General features: G+C 47.2%; 1 pseudogene; it reads left to right on the forward strand.

Moving 5' to 3' along the window:
- The first annotated feature begins 13,550 nt into the window (after positions 1–13,550).
- LOC111142745 lies at positions 13,551–13,996 on the forward strand (annotated as a pseudogene).
- The last annotated feature ends 5,449 nt before the right edge of the window (positions 13,997–19,445 follow it).

Raw genomic sequence — 19,445 nt, forward strand, 5'->3', positions numbered from 1 at the left:
ATAGCAACGGTGGCAGGACTGGGGCGCTCCGAGAGATATAGGGTCTCAGGCCCCGCCCCCCTGGGGTCTCCACCTTTGGGCGAGGGCGCACTGAGCACATAGTTACCTATCCAGCACCGCCCTCCCTCGCGAACCTGACCCCAGCGGGGACCCTGCCGAGGCTCTGGACTTGGTCCTTCCGGGCCGCGCCCGCCACGCCCCGATTCCAGGCGTTGTGCAAGAAATCCGTGTACGCAGAGCTGCTAATATTGCGGGGCTGGGGGACCTCCTTGCTCGCCGGCATCTCTCACCGCAGCTCCCGGTGCAAGGCGGGGAGACGCGCGCTGGTGGAAGGGGCAGACGGCAAGGAAGGCGCTGCAAGGTGGGAGGCGGCCGCCCTGCTAAGAGAGAGAGCGCGGGGAGGAAAGCGCAGGAAGGGCGGGGAGGAGGGGGCGCACCGCAGAGCTGGCAGGCGCAAGGAGGGGAGCGAGCGCGGGTAGGAAGGGGCGGTGGGGTGGGAGGAGGACGCACCGCAGAGAGGGAGATACGGGAGGAAGGGCCTCAGGATGGGGCTCCCGGGGTAGATGGGGCGCGGATGATGAAGCCTTTGGGCAAGCTGGTGCGTACCTACCTGCTTTTCCGGCCACCTGTGCCGGAGATCCTGGCGGGTACCCGGCTTCACGCTGACTTGGAAAAAGACAGGGCTCCCGACCTGGAGACCCCAAAACCCACGGACATCGGGGTGTTCTTTCAGAGTTTTGTCCCCGGACGCTGACGCTTGGCGAAAGGGTAAGGGATAACTGGGATACTCCGCGCGGCCGTCATGGAAGGCATTTTAGAGGTCACCGAGCAGGATAAGCATATTTTCGGGTGTGTCGCAGGTTGGTGAGAACCTAGGCTGCGAGGCTCTTTCTACAGTCAGAGCTGCCCACCAACAGAGCAGAAGGGAAAATGCCCAGATCCCGGGTCAAGGAGACAGCAGCCCAAAGCCAAAACATCCCTTTTCCCTTTCTTCTTCTCACTCCTCACCCTACCCTGGATATGATCCCAGAGGCGGCTCTGAGGGTCTAGGGCCGGCCATCCAGCTCTAGCCCAGTCTTTTAACTCATCCCTCTGACCCGGGACACAAGCAGGTGGACCAGGAGGCTTCCCTGGGATACTTGAAGTTGGAATTCAGGAGAGAGGAGGTAAAGGGGGGCATCAGGAATGATGTGGGAAACAAAGGCAGGAGAAAAATTATTAAATTTCCTTACCACCTCCACCCATTGACAAGTCCTTGAAACAAACAGAGTGGCATTCCTCTAGGAACTCAACTGCCTCGATGTTAATACTTGCTAAGGGCAAAAGGCAACCTCAGCCCCACCTCTAGGATCCTGGAAGCCTACTTTAACATACAAAAATTATTTTGGAAACTTCCTTTATCGTTAAACCCCCCACGGTACATGTTGACAGTCATCCCCAAGCATATGGCCCACAGATACTCATATGAAGGGTCTCGTGACTAATATATGACTTTTTCCTAACAATAGCCAGCCCCCCTCAGGGTCCTGGAAACCTTGCTTCCAAAATTCCTTAGAGACTTAACGCTATTCCTAACCCCCTCCCAACTTGAAAGTCTATAATGGGCCACTCCTCATGACCCTGGTGCACCTCTTTCTGCCCACAGGTCCTGTCCCTGTGCTTTAATAAAACCACTTTTTTGCACCAAATATATCTCAAGAATTCTTTCTTGGTGGTCAGCTCTGAACCCTAACGTCTTCCCTACATCCATGACCTAGGCCCACCAGTGGGTTGGTCACAATTGTAAACTCACTAGGTGGGCTGACCTAAGAGAAAGCAGCTTAGTCACAGAAAGGGAAAGTGGGGAGAAAGGCAGCTTCTGATCCCAGTTCCCCTGTGGGCCAGCTCTACCTTTCCCCTCCTTTCGCCTAGACCAGTTGGCGCTGAGTTTCTGTTCCTTCTAAGGAAAAGAATTCTGACAGTCAGCAAGGAGTTCCAGGAGGCTGAGTGGCACAGTGGCAAAAACGTGATTAAATTATGGCCTGCAGGTGTGTGGAAAGCAGTTTGTAAACCATGACTTTGGATATTTACTTGAGATTTCCAAGCAAAGTGTTAAAGACCTGTGGCCTGGTTTCTTCTTCCTGCTCTCACTATAATACGTGACCAGAGAGAGTCTTTAGGGAAAGAAATGTCAAGCAAAAGATGAACCTGAGGGGTACCTGGGTGGCTCAGTCCTTAGGCGTCTGCCTTCGGCTCAGATCATGATCCCAGGGTCCGGGGATCGAGCCCCACATGATGCTCCCTACTCAGTGGGAAGCCTGCTTCTCCCTCTGCCTGCCTCTCCCCCTGCTTGTGTTCCCTCTCTCGCTCTGTCTCTCTCTGTTAAATAAATAAATAAAATCTTTTAAAAATTTAAAACTTAAAAAATTAAGTTTAACAAAAATAAAAACAAATAAAATTAAATTACAATTAAGTAAAATAAAGATGAAAAAAAAGATGAACCTGAACTTGATGATTTGGAGGAATCCTCAGATTGCAAGGACCTCTAAAATTAGGACACTCCCTCTCAGGAAGGCACAACTCTGCCTCTGTTCTGGAGGTCACTGACGAGTCTGATCCATGCACGGCTAGGCTTCTTTATTCCTCTCCAGCTTGTGCTGGAGGCATAGTACAAAAAACCTGAGTTGGGGCGCTTGGGTGGCTCAGATGGTTAAGCGTCTGCCTTTGGCTCAGATCATGATCCGTGACACTAGTCCACCCACCCGCTAAGTGTTGGCCACAGCTGGAGGTGTTCTGTGAGGAAGGTGCAAGAGCTTGGGTCTCCCCCATCTTGCATAGTCATCACTTGCCAGGTAAGACCATAGGCTTCCCATCTGAATTTAAAGGACTCACAGCAGCTTGGGAAGTTTTCCTTCAGGAAAACAAGAAAGCTTCCAGTAACAAGGATCATCAATGCCCTCCTCCCTTTCCCTAACTCACCCTCACACCTCATCAGGTGCCTGGGTTTTGATGTTTTCCCTTGTTGTAAAACTGTGGTGTCCTGGGTGCTGGGTGGCTCAGTCGGTTAAGCATCTACCTTTGGCTCAGGTCCTGGGATCAGATTCTGCATGCGACTCCCCAGGCTTGTGCTCTCTCTCTCTCTCTCAAATAAATAAGTAAAATCTTAAAAAACAAAAACAAGGGACGCCTGGGTGGCTCAGTTGGTTAAGCAGCTGCCTTCGGCTCAGGTCATGATCCCAGCGTCCTGGGATCGAGTCCCACATCGGGCTCCTTGCTCGTCAGGGAGCCTGCTTCTCCCTCTGCCTCTGCCTGCCATTCTGTCTGCCTGTGCTCGCTCTCTCTCCCTCTCTCTCTCTGACAAATAAATAAATAAAATCTTTAAAAAAAAACAAAACAAAACAAAACAAAAACAATAACAACAAAAAAACCTGTGGTGTCCCATTTACTAATCAAAACTTTACATCTCCTATTCTCATCCAGACCCATGTCTACAAAAGCTGTTTGCAAGAGGGACAAAAGCATTTTCACAGAAGAACATTTTTGTACGACTTAACCAGAAAGATACATCACATTCAGTAAATGATTAGGACAAAAATCCTGAAGTTTTGACAATTTCAGACAGGTTTACATAACCTCCCACCCCTTTTGTCCCGATTATTTAACCAGTGAGGAGCCTGGAAAATATTAATCTCTTAATGAGAACATCTGCCTTCCTACGGTGTATGTACCAGGGAAAATGGGAGGGATGTGATGAGGGAGCAGGAGGCTGGCTGAGGACAAAGCAAAAGCTGGCACCTTCCACCCACTCCGCTCCCCTCGGTAATATGTGTGACATTCCTCAGGCACCCCTGGCTACCCTAAAAGAAAAACAAATAGTCAACTTGTAGAGATCACAATCCTGTAAGACAGGAGTCTCCCTCGGTCTACAAATGTCCTAGTGATTTACAACAAAGAAGCTATCTTATCAATAGCCCAATTTCCAGAGACAAATAACTCAGTTCCTCAAGCCCTAATGTTGCCCTCCCCTCCATAAAAAAAAAAAACTGAAGGAGGCTGAGGCAGAAGGAAATGTAAATAAAGTTAAGTTTCTTCTAAACCTAAATCTCACTAACAAGGATGTTTTTTTTTTTTTTAATATTTTATTTATTTATTTATTTGACAGACAGAGATCACAAGTAGGCAGAGAGGCAGGCAGAGAGGGAGGAGGAAACAGGCTCCCTGCTGAGCAGAGAGCCCCATGCGGGGCTCGATCCCAGGACCCTGGGATCATGACCCGAGCCGAAAGCAGAGGCTTTAACCCACTGAGCCACCCAGGTGCCCCAACAAGGATGTTTGACAGGAGGAATGTGACATTCCACCAGGAGACTCCCAACTGTCTTCATGTTAGTGCCTCATTTGAGGGAAAAATGGCCTTGGCTTGACAATAACCAGGCCTCCAATACCCTAACAGTCTTCTTTACCCTGATAGCCCTTCTGAACACCCCCTTTGTCCTCACCTACCCAACTCCTGTGTATATAATCAGCCACTCCTCAGGATAGTGGGGCAGCATCTCTGCCTGCCCACGGGTCCTACCCCCGTGCTTTAATAAACCACCTTTTTGCACCAGAGACGTCTTTTTTTTTTTTTTAAGATTTTTATTTATTTATTTGACAGAGAGAAATCACAAGTAGGCAGAGAGGCAGGCAGAGAGAGAGGAGGAAGCAGGCTCCCTGTTGAGCAGAAAGCCCGATGCGATGCGGGGCTTGAATCCTGGGGCTTGATCCCAGGACCTGGGATCATGACCTGAGCCGAAGGCAGCGGCTTAACCCACTGAGCCACCCAGGCGCCCCGCACCAGAGACACCTTAAGAATTCTTTCTTAGGGGCGCCTGGGTGGCTCAGTGGGTTAAAACCTCTGCTTTCGGCTCAGGTCGCCATCCTAGGGTCCTGGGATCGAGCCCCGCATCGGGCTCTCTGCTCGGCAGGGAGCCTGCTTCCTCCTCTCTCTCTCTCTGCCTGCCTCTCTGACTACTTTGATCTCTGTCAAATAAATAAATTTAAAAAAAAATTCTTTCTTAGCCATCGGCACCGGACCTCACCCTATCGAACCACACCTAGGTTCTAGAACTTCATCAGATGGAGAGTCAGAAGATCGGCATATTGCTGCAAACCACTGCTCATCCAGAAGGCCAGCAGGCCATAGTGATGAAGTCTTAGAATATAAGAGAGGTTCAGTAGGGTGAGGTCCAGAGACAATGACCAAGAAAGAATTCTTGAGACATCTTTGGTGCAAAATGGTGGTTTATTAAAGCACGGGGACAGGACCCATGGGCAGAAAGAGCTGCTGCCCCAGGGCTGTGAGGAGTGGTCCATTACATGCTTGCAAGTTGGGATGGAGTTGGGGGATAGTGTAAGTCTCTAAGGAATTTTGGAAGCAAGGTTTCCAGGACCTTGAGGAGCTAGCTACTGTTGGGAAAAAGGTTATTCATTACCAGTAATAAAACATTTTCATGAGACCCTTTAGATGTCTATCAGTGGGCCATATGCTTGGGAATGAATGTCGACAATATCTTGGAGATAAAGTTTCCAAAGGAATTGTTTTTGGTTTTGTTTTCAAATATTTTATTTATTTATTTGACAGACAGATCACAAGTAGACTGAGAGGCAGACAGAGAGAGAGGGGGAAGCAGGCTCCCTGCTGAGCAGAGCCCAATGCGGGTCTCGATCGCATGCAGTTCTGATCCCAGGACCCTGGGATCATGACCTGAGCCCAAGGCAGAGGCTTTAACCCACTGAGCCGCCCAGGCGCCCCTCCAAAGGAATTGTTAACGTAGACTTATAAGGGGGCGCCTGGGTGGCTCAGTGGGTTGAGCCGCTGCCTTCGGCTCGGGTCATGATCTCAGGTCCTGGGATCGAGCCCCGCATCAGGCTCTCTGCTCAGCAGGGAGCCTGCTTCCTCCTCTCTCTCTGCCTGCCTCTCTGCCTGCTTGTGATCTCTCTCTGTCAAATAAATAAAATAAAATCTTTAAAAAAAAAAAAAAGTAGACTTATAGGATCCTGCTTGGGGGTAGGGGTCAGTCAGGCTAGGATTGCCCTTTGACTTAGCAAAGCCTTAAGGTGGGGGTAGTTGAGTCCCTAGAGGAATGTCACTCTGCCTGTTTTAAGGGCTTGTCACTGGGTAAGAAAATTTAATAATTTTTCTTCTGTCTCTGTTTTCCACATCAATAGCAGTGAGACATCCCAGAGAACAGGATCAGGAGTCCCATCTGGGCAGAGGGATCACAGTCCCTGAGATGTACCTTCTCCTGGCTCCCAGCTTTTGGGGATTCACACGCCACGAACGCAGTGAGTCCCTGTATATGAAATACACAGCAGAACAGCACATGGTCCAAATAGAAAATAAACCCTTTTGTGTGGGCCTGGGGATGGGACCCAAGTCAGCACAGCCAGCAACCACCATGTTCCACAGCTGTTAGAGAGGAGACAGCAGACCCAAACTGGAATCACTTGGCTAAACCTCATGTTAGCAAACAAAGACTTAATATCTAACCTACCTGCAACTTTGATGCCCCCCCAAGGAATGTAACTATTAACCAAGCAACAGGAAACTTCACTGTCAGCCCTAATAAGATCTGCCCAATGAACCCATTCTATCCTCTTTAGAAGGTGACTTTGCAGGAAACAATGAGTTTCTGGCATAATTTCCTTTTCCCATCTCCTTTCCGCCTTTATTTTTTTTTTCCACCTTTAAAAATCTTTCTTTTCTAGGGGTGCCTGGGTGACACAGTCAGTTAAGTGTCAGCCTTCAGCTCAGGTTATGATCCCGGGGTCCTGGGATCAAGCCCCTTGATGGGCTCCCTGCTCAGCAGGGAATCTGCTTCTCCTTCTCCTGCTTCCCTACCCACCACCCGCCCCTCCCCTGGCTTGTGTTCTGTCTCTCTCCCTCCCTCTCAGAAAAATAAATAAATCTTTAAAAATAAAGAAAGAAAAAAGATAATGAAAATGCAGTGTAGGGGACAAGATAGATAGCCTTTATTAACAAAGACAGCATCTCTGACACACATTGCTAAAATGTGTCACTGACCCAAACCAGTGCCAGGTCATCGGTCTTGAAATTTACCCAATGTCTAAAGAACCCACAACCCTGACCCTCATACCCTTGATTTTTTTTTCCCCCCTTAAGAACCCACACTTACAAGCCATCAGGGAGTTTGGGACTTTTAGTGTGGGCTCCCAATGGTAGGTGATGCCATACCAATGAACAGCCCATCTTTCTTCAATGCAAATGCTCAATGTCAATTTTTGGCCTCTTGCATTTTGGGCCGATGAACAAATTCACAGTGGTTTGGTTGCATAAGCTGGGCACACCTTCTGCTCGGGCTGCATCAGGCCACAGCTGACAGTATCAGATTTCAGCCTGGAGTCAACCCTGGGCAGTTAAGATTGTATCTGTAAATCAGGATTCCCAAAAAGCTGGTGGCTTTCCTTTAAGATGTTGTTTGGCTAGACCGCAGGGTAGATTCTGAATCCAGACGGCAACTAAGGTTTCCCTGAGCCCTTTTTACTTTGTCCAACTTTGAGTCTGAATTAACTGCCCACCCTGGCAAAATATATGTGCACCAAGATGGAAAGGTGGCCAGCCTCAAAGGATCCTATACACCTGATTTTACAAGAGCTTTTGAGCAAACCGGACACCTTTTCAATGACTGAGCTACCCAGGCGCCCCAAACCAAACACCTTTTTAAAGCTCCAAACATGGGGTGCCTGGGTGGCTCAGTCAGTTAAGTGTTTGCCTTTGGCTTAGGTCATGATCCCAGGGTCCTGGGATTGAGCCCTGCATTGGGCTCCCAGTTCAGTGGGGAGCCTGCTTCTCCCTCTCTCACTCCCCCTGCTTGTGTGCTCTCTCTCTACCTCTGTCATATAAATAAGTAAGTAAAGAAAGAAAGCAAGCTCCAATCATGTATCTCCAGGTGGAGACTGCCATTATTGTCTACATTATTCTTTTTCCAGAGGCTCCAAGAGGCAAAAATCATCAGCTATGGAGACTTACTATTTTTTTTTTCAGTGCTCAAAAGAATTTAAATTTAAATGTTAACCCATCCACCAGCAAAAAGCAAGGAAGTTGTGCCCTGTAATCCTTTTTCCTCCCAGCTTTCCCTGATTGGGGTGACCCTTCTGGCATTTATGAAAATAAAGTGTATAACATTTTGTATCAATTCTACAAGAAATCTAGATGGTTAGAAAGAAAACCACAGGCCTAAAATGGAGTCACTTGTGTTAGGAGCCCCATATCAGCAAACCTATAGCTTAATAAGCAAGTGAAGCACAGTCCCAGTACACAGGACCCTAACCTTTAACCAATCAACATGGAGTTTTCCGGTGGTCCACACTAAAAAATTGGTAATTCCAATCCCCTAAGGAGAGTGACCTTGCCTAAAACAATGGATTCTCTGGTAATAAATTCCTTTCTTTCTGTTCCCTCTCTACCTTGAAAAACCTTTCCTCTTGTGCAGCTCCATGGAGCTCCTTTCTGTTTGTTTGATGGGCAGCTGCCAGACCCGTGAATCATTTAACACAGCCTGGCGGATCTTCTACAGTCTTCAGTTGCATTTTTGTTGTTTAACAAAGTGCAAATAGCCGCAAAATACAAAGCCATATTTTAACCATCCTCCTCCTACCCCTCAGCTTGTTCTGTTTTGTTTCCTCATTGCAAATATGCTTAAACCCCTGGCAGCAAATCCAGCATTTACTGGTTTAACATTCTAGGCTCTAGGGAAGCTCTCCAGGCTGGAATCCAACGACACTGCAGCTGGGGTGAAGAAGGCTGGAATTGGAACATTTTTTGCCTTTTTTCCCCTCCTCTGGCTAATGGAAAATTTTGGGTCAGCCCCGTGAATCAATGAACCTATTCCCCCCCCTTGTTATTTGGAGGAAAAAGCAGCGTAAACTTTTAACTTCTTTGGCCCTTCCAAAGCTTACCTTTGAGAATACTGGGGAGGGGGGTTGCTTTCTATTCTTGATGCCAGCAGGCGGGTCTGAGGGCCCAGTGGGGTCCTGCAAGATCAGTCAAGAGAAGCCTTGGCTTCAAGCAGGATGGAAATCAAACAGGAGAAGCCAGCAGGAGGTGAGAGCAGAGTTGACTGAAGGTAGAGAGAGCAGGTAACAGAGTGGGTGTCCAGGAAACTCGGAGAGGAGGGAGTTTCTCCTATGTACAGAGTCTGGGGTTGGGGGGGGGGGTTGTGTTGTATCTTTTTAAAGATTTTATTTCTTTATTTGAGAGACAGCTCAAGCAGGAGGAGTGGCAGAGGGAGAGGGAGAAGCAGGCTCCCTGCTCAGCGGGAGCCCCATGAGGAACTCGATCCCAGGACCCCAGAATCAGGCTCCTGGGTGGCTCAGTTGGTTAAGCAACTGCCTTCAGACCAGAACCCCAGAATCATGACCTGAGCCAAAGGCATACACCCAGCCAACTGAGCCACCTAGGTGCCTGAGCCCAGTTTTTATTGGGGGTGGTGATCTAGTGTGTGTCTCCTCTCAGGCATCCAGGAACCACTTAGAACAAAGACAAGGGACCAGGTGTCATTCCTTGGAGCAGAAAGGTCTTGGCATTGGTGTCTAGCTCAGGTAGTCTGGGATGCGCAAAGGATAGCCTCCTCCAGCCATTGTCACCGGGTCCCTCTTTAGGTATTATTTATCCTAGAGAGAACTCTTAACTCCTTGTCCCATAACTCCATGTCTGCTATTTGCAAGGCATGTGTAAAGTGGGGTTCCAGGATACAGGCCCCAGCAAGAATAGAAGCAGGAAAAAGCAGGTTTTGGCGGAATCCTCCAGTTTCCCTGTCTCACTCCCACCTGGAGAAGGGAACAAACACTAGTGGCATCACCCAGGCTGGATTTTGTTTCCTCTTTAGTCTATCAGGAGTGGCTAACAACAGCCTGGAGTGGGGGGGCAGGGTTATCATACCCTGTTCCTCCCTTCTTCCTTTTCTCAAACAAATGCTTTCACCTTCTTTCAGTGAGTCAGGTTGCTCTCGAGAATCCCAGACCCACCTCCCTCTTTTGGAGAACTGGGCATGAAAACTTTTTCCTTCATGATGAGCCCAGAGGCTTGGTTCCTGGACCTGTTTTGAAGGCATAAGCAGACCTATAATTGTGTTCATTGCCTTATTATTAACTTAGCTCCACATTCTGTTTTGTTCTCTACTTAACTCTGCACCTCTTTTTTTTTTTTTTTTAAGATTTTATTTATTTATTTGACAGACAGAGATCACAAGTAGGCAAAGAAGCAGGAAGAGAGAAAGGAGGGAAAGCAGGCTCCTTGCTGAGCGGAGAGCCCGACTCGGGGCTCGATCCCAGGACCCTGAGATCATGACCTGAGCCGAAGGCAGAGGCTTTAATCCACTGAGCCACCCAGATGCCCCAACTCTGCTCCTTTTAACTTCATGCACTATCAATCATTCATGTTGCCTTCTGGCCCTGGCTCCTTATTTACCCAGTAACCATGGGAACCTAAATGGAGACAGCAAGGTGGTATTTATCTGGAAATTATCTCCTGAGCCTGATCACCTGATCATACCAGGTCCCTAATGGGGACTCATCATCCTAAAGAAAGTCTACCTCCATATTGTTTCAAGCCTCCCTCCTTCAAGATTTCAAGAAAACCCTTACCCCCCTCTTATGGACGTAAACAGTCCACAACAGGGCACAACAGGGCACAACAGGGCAAGGTGGCTTTGGGAATAATGCCCAGACTTCTCCCTGGGCTGCCTTTCTGATAGTAAAGCTTTACTTTGCTTCAAAGCCCATGTCTCAGACATTGGTGCCCAAGTTTGTTCCGGTAAACAATGATGGTCATTTCTGTGTCTGTGTGTCTGACTGTACCTGATTAAAACAAATCCTGCATGCCCTGTAAAATGTGCATATGTATGTGCGACAATGTGTGAGAGTGTGCAAGTGTATATATATTGGGGGGAGTGTCTGTGTGGCTTGAGTGTGTAAGAGCTTGTATATGTGCATGTGTTGTGCATGTGGGTAGGTGGCTACGGCTCTTTTTCCTCTAACTTGTCTGACTGCAAGTGCCTGAAATTCTCCCCATAGACAGGATCACTCTTTAGGGCTGAGTTAAATTCCTCAAATATTTACTGACACGTCCTGCAAGCTCAAAAGCCTTCTGGGCTGCAGGGAGTCACAAAGAAGGCACCGATGTCCTCAGTCACTGAGATGGGTTAGTAATTTATGCATTGTCCTTTCCAGGAGCCTCTTCAAAAATTCTCATTTCTGGGGTGCCTGGGTGGCTCAATCGTTAAGCGTCTGCCTTCAGCTCAGGTCATGATCTCAGTCCTGGGATCAAGCCCCACATCTCTCACTCCCCCTGCTTGTATTCCCTCTCTCACTGTCAAATAAATAAATAAAATCTTATTAAAAAAAAATAAATGGGGCGCCTGGGTGGCTCAGTGGGTTAAAGCCTCTGCCTTCAGCTCAGATCATGATCTCAGGGTCCTGGGATCAAGGCCCGCATCCGGCTCTCCACTCAGCGGGGAGCCTGCTTCCCCCTCTCTCTCTGCCTGCCTCTCAGCCTACTTGTGATCTCTCTCTGTCAAATAAATAAATAAAATCTTTTTGCATAAATACATACATAAATAAATAAACAGAATAAAAAATTCTAATTTCTGCCCAGAAAAAAGGGGGTGCCTGGGTGGCTCAGGCTGTAGAGTGTAAAGCTATTGATCTTGGGGTTGTGAGTTCAAGACCCAGGATGTGTGTAGAGATTAATTTAAAATATTTTTTTAGGACTGCCTGGGTGGCTCAGTTGGTTAAGCATCTGCCTTCGGCTCAGGTCATGGTCCCAGGGTCCTAGGACTGAGTTCTACGTTGGGGTCCCTGCTCCGTGGGAAGCCTGCTTCTCTTTCTCCCATTGCCTGCTGCTCTGCCTACCCAGGCGTCCCCAAATTAATGTTTTTATTTAATTCTGGTTGGTTAACACAGTGTTATATTAGTTTCAGATGTACAATAGAGTGATTCAACACTTCCATATAACACCCAGTGCTCAGCAAAACGAGGGTACCCCTTAATCCCCAACACCTATTTCACCCATCCTCCACCCACTCACCTCCCCTCTGGTAACCATCAGTTTGTTCTTTCTAGTTAAGAGTTTGTTTCTTGGTTTGCCTCTCTCTTTCTTTTTCCTTTTGCTGTTTGTTTTGTTTCTTAAGTTCCACATATGAGAGGCGTCTGGGTGGCTCAGTCGGCTGGGCATCTGCCTTCGGCTCAGGGTGTGGTCCCGGGGTCCTGGGATGGAGCCCCACATTGTGGTCCCTGCTCCGTGAGGAGTCCCCTTCCCCCTCTCCTGCTCTCCCTGCTTGTATTCTCTCTCTCTCTCTCTCTCTCTCTCTGTCAAATAAATAAATAAATCTAAAAAACCAAAAACCAAAAAACAATGCTTTTAAGTTCCGCATATGAGTGAAACAGTGTGGCATTTGTCTTTCTCTGACTGGATTATTTCCTTCAGCATTATACTCACTAGCTCCATCCATGACTTTGCAAATGGCAAGATTTCGTTCTTTCTTACAGCCGAATAATATTCCAGAAGAGACATCCTTTTAAACACCTAGCTGAGCTCATAAAAAGAGATAAAATAAAATAAAAATTAAAAAATGAGGCAACCCTCCAGGGATGAAAATTAAGAGAGGATTGAAAGATCAGTGTGGTCGGGATGGGAAATTTAAGCAGTAAGGATTCTAAGGATCCTTGTCTTTCTTGCGACCTAGAACTTTCCGGCCTGCACTCTGTGGAGATGTATGACGGAGAGCCCACAAAGAGCCCGGGCCTCAGGAGCCTGCCCACCGGTGGAGGCAGGCAATGGGGAAACTGTATGTCTGGGCCTGGACTTTTGATAGAAACAGACAAGTCTCTCCTGAGAACTTGTAGCCCGAGCCTTGCCCTCATGGGTTTGGGGGTTTCCTTATATACTCCTTGAACAAGCCAGAAAACCCCAGACTGACAAGTGAACTTTTCATGGTCTCAGACATACTTCACTTTAAAGGCAGTTTTCTGAAGCCAATATAAATCCTTTTAGAAGGCATTGCCCATTCCCCAGCCAGGCTTCACGGGACCCTCACCTATAAAATCTAGATGCTTCTATACCTCATTTCCAAGTCAGGGACCCCAGGAGAAATAAGCCAGCCTGAGTAAGAGTCATGGTGATATAAAAGGACCCTTCAGAGATTGGAATTATAAAATATAGAAGACAATAAGCATGCTGAAATATTTTAACAAAATAGGAGATGGGGTTTGGAACAAGAGCAAGGAGGGGCGCCTGGCTGACTCAGGGGGTTAAACCACCAGCCACTCTTGGTTTCAGATCAGGTTCATGGTCTCAGGGTCCTGAGATAGAACACAGCCTTGGGTTCAACACTCATTGTGGAGTCTGCTTGAGGATTCTCTCTCCCTCTGCCCCTCCCCCGACCTCTCTCTCTCTCTCTCTCTCTCTCTCTCTCTCAAATAAATAAATAAATCTTTTTAAAAAGGTCTCAAGATCTGTGCGTGTAGATGGCGTCATCTGGAGTGTGAGTTGCCGCACAAGAGTATTGAAGACAATGGCTAAGGACAAACTAAGAGGTCAGAAGAACGTATTTCATACAGCCAGCCAAAACAACTTGAAGTCTAAAAGCAAAGCAAAACCAGTCATCACTAATCTTCAGAAGATAAACGTCATATATGATGAAAAAAGTTAACAGAGTGAATAAAGCTTTCATGGATATACAGGAAGAACTCACACACTTTCTCAAAAGTTCTTTCCCTGGATGCCTGGGTGGCTCAGTTGGTTGGGCATCTGCTTTCAGATGGTCCTAAGGTGCTGGCATCTAGCCCCGAGTCAGGCTCCCTGCTGAGTCTGCTTCTCCCTCCCCGCCTGCTCATGCTCTCTCTCTTTCAATCTTAAAAAAAAAAAAGGAAAGAAAAGAAACAGCTGATTCCTTAGCAGTGTCATGAAGATGAACGAGTTAATGTTGATAAAGCGATGAGATTAATGGCCCAGTTGTAATACACTAGAGATACATCAAAGACCCTGCAAAAGATCAACAAATTAACAGTCTTATACAGTTTTGTTTTTAGAAATCTCATTAATGGGGGCACCTGTGGCTCAGTGGGTTAAGTCTCTGCCTTCAGCTCAGGTCATGGTCTCAGAGTCCTGGGATCGAGCCCCACATCAGGCTCTCTGCTCAACACAGAGCCTGCTTACCCCCTCTCTCTGCCTGCCTCTCTGCCTACTTGTGATCTCTGTCTGTCAAATAAATAAATAAAATAAAATAAAAAAGAAATCTCGTTAATGTACAGGCATTGGCACATTTTAAAAACAAATGACATTGGGGCGCCTGGGTGGCTCAGTGGGTTAAGCCGCTGCCTTCAGCTCAGGTCATGATCCCAGGGTCCTGGGATTGAGCCCCGCATCGGGCTCTCTGCTCGGCGGGGATCCTGCTTCCCTTCCTCTCTCTCTGCTTGCCTCTCTGCCTACTTGTGATCTCTCTCTCTGTCAAATAAATAAATAAATAAATAAAGCTAATAAAAAAAAAATGACATTAAAAAAAATGACATAAACAGATCTTGCTTATAATCTAGGAAAGTGGAATGTCAGAAGCCAACAAAATGTGATAAACTTAAAGGGCTAAAGCAGAAGGTATTTCACAAAATCAGCTCGCTGAAACGGTCAATACAACTTACTTTACATCTTTCACTTTGTAAGTGGCAGTGGATGGGTGTTTGGATTGGAGGACACACAGAAAGACAGTTTTGTGACAGTAAAAAAATAATAAGACAAACAAGGGAGGAGCTATTGCCCAACTTTTTTTGTTTTCAATGGCCTTAGGTCTACTTTAACTTTACTCTCATAAGAGGGGGGAAAAAAAACAGAAGGGTTCAGAATTGGAAGAAACGCTGAAATCCCAGAATGTAATTACTTGGGGATGGAGGGGATTTGTGGGTATTAAATCACCTTTTCCCCTGGGGGGCGAGGGGTGGGGAAGATGAAGAAAAGACTTCTAAAAATAATAATAAAAAATTTTTTTGAGAGATAAAGTGGGGCAGGGTAGAGGGGGGAAGAAGGAGAGGGAGAATCTTAAGCAGGCTCCATGCCCAGAGCAGACCCCCACACAGGGCTCCATCTCACAACCCTGAGATCACAACCTAAGCTGAAATCAAGAGTTGGACATTTAACTTGAATGAGCCACCCAAAAAACCCCATGAATAAATAAACTTTAAAACAAGAGCAAGGAATGAAAGGCTATTGAAATGAAATGGGAGACTTGAAAAAGAACAAAATAGGACTTCTAGGGGAGCCTAGCTGGCTGCATTGGTGGAGTGTGCAACTCTTGATCTCAGGGTTATGAGTTTGAGCCCCATGTAGAGATTACTTAAAAATAACTTTCACGGGGCGCCTGGGTGGCTCAGTGGGTTAAGCCTCTGCCTTCAGCTCAGGTCATGATCCCAGGGTCCTCGGATTGAGCCCCGAATTGGGCTCTCTGCTCAGCGGGAAGCCTGCTTCCTCCTCTCTCTCTGCCTGCCTCTCTGCCTACTTGTGATCTCTGTCAAATAAATAAAATAAAAAATCTTAAAAAAATAATAATAATAACTTTCACAGTTACCTGGGTGGCTCACTCAGTTAAGTGTCTGCCTTCTACTCAGGCCATGATCCCAGGATCCTGGGATCCTTACCAATGTTGGGCTCCCTGCTCAATGGGGAGCCCGCTTCTCCCTCTCCCACTCCCCCTGCTTGTGCTCTCTTTCTCTCTCAAATAAATAAACAAAATCTTTAAAAAAATAAAAATTAGGGGTGCCTGGGTGGCTCAGTGGGTTAAAGCCTCTGCCTTCGGCTCTGGTCATGATCCCAGGGTCCTGGGATTGAGCCCCACATCAGGCCTTCTGCTCAGCAGGGAGCCTGCTTCCCACACCCCCGCCTGCCTCTCTGCCTACTTGTGACCTCTGTCTGCCAAATAAATAAATAAATAAATAAATAAATAAATAAATAAATTTTTTTTAAAGATTTTATTTATTTATTTGACAGACAGAAATCACAAGTAGGCAGAGAGGCAGGCAGAGAGAGAGAGGAGGAAGCAGGTTCCCTGCCAAGCAGAGAGCCCGATGCAGGGCTCGATCCCAGGACTCTGGGATCATGACCTGAGCCGAAGGCAGAGGCTTTAACCCACTGAGCCACCCAGGCGCCCCATAAATAAATATTTTTTAAAAATAAGTAAAATTAAATGAAATTAAAATTAAAAAATAAATCTTTGTTTTAAATGAGGACGTCCAGAAATTAAAAAAGAAAAAAAAACATGGTAAGTGAACATAAAAATAGCTGAAGAGAGAATTAAGGAAGTAAAAGATCTGAGAAATCACTCAGGAAGTAGCACACAGAGAGAAAAATATTAAAATTATGAAAGAGAAGTTAAAAGACAGGATCATAGAATGAGGTCTAACATATGCCCAACTGAAGTTCCAGAACGAGAGAGGAGGAGGAAAGAGGAGAGGTAATACTAAAGATATGGAGGCTGAGAATTTGGCGAATTAATGAAAGATGTGAATTCTCAAATTTAGGAAACACAATGTATTAGATTCCTGGGGCCAGTGTAACGAAGTACAACAGACTATATGGCTTAATCCACAGAAATTTCCTTTTTTTCTTTTAAGATTTCTAATTTATTCATTTGAGAGAGAAAGTGTGAGCCAGAGAGAAGAGAGCAGAAAGGAGGGGGAGAGAGAAAAGCAGACTTCCCACTGAGCAGGGGGCCTGACTTGAGGCTCCATCCCAGAGATGAGGGAACAGAAGGCTGGCCAAGGACAAAGCAAGAGCTGAAACCCAGCAACTCCTGGGTGGGACATATGTGACATTTTAGGAATCTCCCAACTATTCTTTTTTTTTTTTTTTTTAAGATTTTATTTATTTGGCAGAGATCACAAGTAGGCAGAGAGGCAGGCAGAGAGAGAGGAAGGGAAGCTGGCTCCCGGCTGAGCAGAGAGCCCAATGTAGGGCTCTATCCCAGGACCCTGAGATCATGACCTGAGCCGAAGGCAGAGGCTTTAACCCACTGAGCCATGCAGGCGCCCCTCCCAACTATTCTTAATAGCTTGCTGAAAAGGGCAGAACGACCTTGGCAATGGCCAGGCCTCTAGTATCCAGTATCTTGTAGGTCCTCTTTAGCATATGAAAGTTCTGTTGAGGGGCGCCTGGGTGGCTCAGTGGGTTAAAGCCTCTGCCTTCGGCTCGGGTCATGGTCCCAGGGTCCTGGGATCGAGCCCCACATCGGGCTCTCTGCTCTGGAGGGAGCCTGCTTCCTCCTCTCTCTCTCTGCCTGCCTCTCTGCCTACTTGTGATCTCTGTCTGTCAAATAAATAAATAAAATCTTTAAAAAAAAAAAAAAAAAAGAAAGTTCTGTTGAAACCTCCCTTTTCCTTACTTCCCCCACCCCCATGGTACATAACCCGCCACCCCTCAGAGCCCTGGGGCAGCAGCTCTTTCTGCCCATGGGCCCTGTCTCCTGCGTTAATAAACCACCATTTTGCACCAAAGGTGTGTCAAGAATTCTTTCTTGGTCATCAGCTCCAGACCTCACCCCCCCACCCCAAACCTCACGTATGTTCTAGAACTTCATCAGTTGGCGCCCAAACGTGGGGCTGTGAGTCTTTAACATCTGGACTCTGAGCTTCCGTGCAAAATTATTGAGTACTTTCTCTCCTCTTCCTTTAGTCTCCTTTCGGGGGTTTTTCTGGGAGTGTGGTCTTTTTTTTTTTTTTTTTTTTAAAGATTTTATTTTTATTTATTTGACAGAGAGAGAGAGATCACAAGGAGGCAGAGAGAGAGAGGAGGAAGCAGGCTCCCTGCTGAGCAGAGATCCCGATGCGGGGCTCGATCCCAGGACCCTGAGATCATGACCTGAGCCGAAGGCAGAGGCTTTAACCCACTGAGCCACCAAGGCGCCCCTGGGAGTGTGGTCTTAATGGAACACTTGCATGTCGATTGCTCAGGCTGTATCCTCTAGCCCGTGGTTACTCTACAGGGAGGAGAACGTCTGCCTTTTGGCTGGAAGTTAGTACCTTGGCCGGAATGGTAATAAGACCCAGAAACTTGATGCCCTCTCTTCCTGTTCTTTTTTTTTTTTTTTTTTTAAGATTTTTTTATTTATTTATTTGACAGAGAGAGATCACAAGCAGGCAGAGAGGCAGGCAGAGAGAGAGGAGGAAGCAGGCTCCCCGCCGAGCAGAGAGCCCGATGCGGGGCTCGATCCCAGGACCCCGAGATCATGACCTGAGCCGAAGGCAGCGGCTTAACCCACTGAGCCACCCAGGCGCCCCTCTCTTCCTGTTCTTACAGAAAGTTGTCAGTCTTGTGCACAGGACAGCCACCTAAGTCACCAGGATGGCTGCTAATCTTAAGACTCCTGTGTGAGGTTTCCTCCTGATTGATCTAATGTGATCCCCTCCACATCCCTGGTCTAGCCACTTCTGGCCACGGAACCTCCACTGGGAGCCGGCCAAAACCAGTACCCGATTGAATTAAAATGCAACCGGGATGATTTCTCAGGGAATTTGGTTGTGAGGACCACATCTGTTGGAAATGTTGCATAGACCATGATGGATTTCAGTCTTACTGTTTCTTGTCAGTGTTCTTTACTAACTACTTAAAGCTATGAAATTTGGTAATTTACCCTTGTAAAACTTGTATTTTCCATGGGTTAAAATGGCAAAACAGTAGGCAGTCTTCAGGACAGACGATGGCATGGCATGGCACAGTATTTTGGTCCATTCACCAGGCACCCATCAGCAGCCTAGGATGCGATGGGGAAGGGTAGGGGTGCCGGCACCCCTCCGGGGCCTTTTATGGCAGGAATGCCTTCCTGGGAAAGGCAGGATCGTGATCAATAGTGATGTCCTGTTGAGGGATGCCTCCAGTCACTTTTAACACACAGGAACCTCTGACATAATCCTGCATGGGACACCACCCAGGAGTCAGGGGGGATTTGGTAATGGATCTTCTTTACTTTCCTGGGAGCATGGCCTCAGTTGGCTTCTTCAGTTCCCAAGGACTCTGCCTTAGGGTGCCTTTTAACCCACTGGAAATAATTTGGATTGCAAAACTTAGGAAAGGACTGAGCTCCTGTAACACTGCATGGTCTCAGTGGGATCTGTCAGTTAGATCTCCTCCACAGGAAACAGGGCAAATGGACCTAGGGTTTGAGCAATGAAGGTATCCTAGGCTTTCATTGCTCTGTACCAGGACGCTCCCTGGTGGTCTAGTGGTTAGGATTCGGCACTCTCTCTTTCTCATTGCTCTGCACCAGGACCCTGACCTAGGGGACTTTTGCAGAATGTGTTCACCCAAATGTGTCAGCCACTAAACTCCCTCCTGACACATTGGATGATAATTATCTAAGTAAGCCACCTCCTGGTAAACCCAGGTTGCTGGAGAATGCACAGGCCATCCCTAGCAAAGGGGACTCTGA

The sequence above is a fragment of the Enhydra lutris genome, unplaced genomic scaffold, assembly GCF_002288905.1.
Source record: "Enhydra lutris kenyoni isolate GAN:26980312 unplaced genomic scaffold, ASM228890v2 scaffoldscaffold8, whole genome shotgun sequence".
Taxonomy (NCBI): Eukaryota; Metazoa; Chordata; class Mammalia; order Carnivora; family Mustelidae; genus Enhydra; species Enhydra lutris.